Source organism: Myotis myotis, unplaced genomic scaffold (assembly GCF_014108235.1).
Source record: "Myotis myotis isolate mMyoMyo1 unplaced genomic scaffold, mMyoMyo1.p scaffold_m19_p_14, whole genome shotgun sequence".
Taxonomy (NCBI): domain Eukaryota; kingdom Metazoa; phylum Chordata; class Mammalia; order Chiroptera; family Vespertilionidae; genus Myotis; species Myotis myotis.
Window position 1 is genome coordinate 6,624,218 of NW_023416318.1, and position 2,083 is coordinate 6,626,300.

A 2,083-nucleotide genomic window follows, 5' to 3' on the forward strand; every position below is an offset into this window, starting at 1 on the left:
GGATGGCAAAAGGTATTTCATGCAAATACAAATGAAAAATAAGCCGGGGAGGCCAACCTATAGCTGACAAAATAGACTTTAAAACAAAGGCTGTATTGAGCGATAAGAATGGACACCACAGAATGATAAAGAGAGCAATCCAACAAGAGGATATAACCCTTGCAAACATGTATTTCTTCAACATAAGAGCAAGTAAATGTGTAAATCAAATCCTGATGTACATAAATGGAGAGTTCAACAATAATACAGACGTAGTAGGGGATTTGAACATCCCACTGGCATCAATGGCTGGATCTTCCGCACAGAAAATCAAGAAGCAAAGAGTGGCCTGGTGCTGGACTCTGCAGCAGCGGCAGCAGCAGCAGCACATATAGTAAAGCTGGAACGATCCAGAGGAGATTAGGGTGGCCCCTGCGCAAGGGTGACACTCAAATCAGTGAAGCGTTCCCTGTTCCCTTCCCCCTAGCGTGTGACATGCTCCCCTGGCTCCCCTAGGCTCCCCTGGCTCCCCTGAGCTGCGGCCCCTGCGGGTGGGGGTGGAGGGAGATGGGCGGGGGCTGGGGGGGGAGGGAGAAGGCGGGGGGGGGGGAGACTTGGGCCCTGACCTCCTCCTGGGCTGGGGCCCCTGTGGGTGGGGGCGGAGGGAGACGGGCAGGGCTGGGGGGGGAGGGAGATGGGCGGGGGCTGGGGGGAGGGAGAAGGTGGGGGGGAAGACTTGGGCGCTGCCTCACCCTTGCACAGGGCGGCCTCACACCTAGTCTTTAAAAAGAAAAAAAAGAGTGGACTGAAATAACACAATAGATCAAATGGATTTCATTGGTATCTTCAGAGCATTTCACCCTGAAGCAGTAGAATATACATTCTTTTTAAGTGGACGTGCAACATTATCTAGATAGACCACATGTTAGGGCACAAAAACAGTCTCAGTAAATTTAAGAAGATTGAAATCATATCAAGAATCTTTTCTGATCATAACTGTATAAAACTAGAAGTCAATTAGAAAAAAACTGATATACAAGTGATCTATTACTGAATTGTACACACCTAAAACCACCCTGCCCCAATAAATTTATTAACAGAGATAAAAGCAATGAAAAGCAAAAATAAATAAATAAATAAATAAAAATTTGGGGATACATGGTGGTGAGAATGCATGTCAATATACTTGATGTATTCTTAAATGTGGTTAAAACTCTAAATCTTATATTTATTTGACCACAATAAAAATTAGTAATTATAGGATTAAAAAGAAAAAAACTGTAAAACACAGAAAGTCTTGGAGGCTAAGTAACATGTTACTAAACAATGATGAATAGATAACAATGAGATCAAGGAAATAATGAAATAATACCTTGAAACACATGGAAATGAGAGCACAACAATCCTAACGCTATGGAGCACAGCATAAGCAGTCCTAAGAGGGAAATTCCTAACATGACAGGCCTACCTCAAGAAACAAGAAAAATCTGAAATACATCATCTAACTTGACACTTAGAGGAACTAGTGCAAAAGAAAAACAAAGACACCATGAAGTGAGAAGAATAAAGAAAATAGTAAAGATCAGAGCAGAAATAAACAAAGCAGTAAAAAAGAAACAAGAGATCAATGAAGCTCAGGCCATTGCTTGTCAGTGGTTAGAGATGTGGTCCACGGAACAAAGGACCATGCGTTCGATTCCCAGTCAAGGGCACGTACCTGGGTTGCAGGTTCACCCCTGCCACCTGTTGAGGTGTATGTGTGTGTGAGACAACCATTTGATGTGTGTGTCTCCTCTCTCTCTCTCTCTCTCTCTCTCTCTCTCTCTCTCCCCTCTCTTCCTCCCTTCTTACCTCCCTCCCTCCCTCCCACATCTCTAAAAAAAAATTCATTGTACAATATATACTAGGTGAGAATTAAAAGAAAAAAAAACTTCTCAACAAACGCAGGTGCTGGACTGGATGGCTTCACAGTGCATTTCATCAAACAGTCAGAGAAGAACTAGCACCTGTTCTCCTCAAACTCATCCAAAACACTCAAGACAAGGGAAGACTCCCAAGCTCATTTTATGCGTCCAGCATTCTACTAATCCCAAACCAGAATAAG

At 43.4% G+C, this 2,083-nt stretch overlaps 1 non-coding gene across 1 annotated transcript; it reads left to right on the forward strand.

Moving 5' to 3' along the window:
* The first annotated feature begins 351 nt into the window (after positions 1-351).
* LOC118669517 lies at positions 352-456 on the forward strand. Its single transcript, XR_004971996.1, has one exon. It is a non-coding gene; the product is annotated as a U6 spliceosomal RNA (small nuclear RNA).
* The last annotated feature ends 1,627 nt before the right edge of the window (positions 457-2,083 follow it).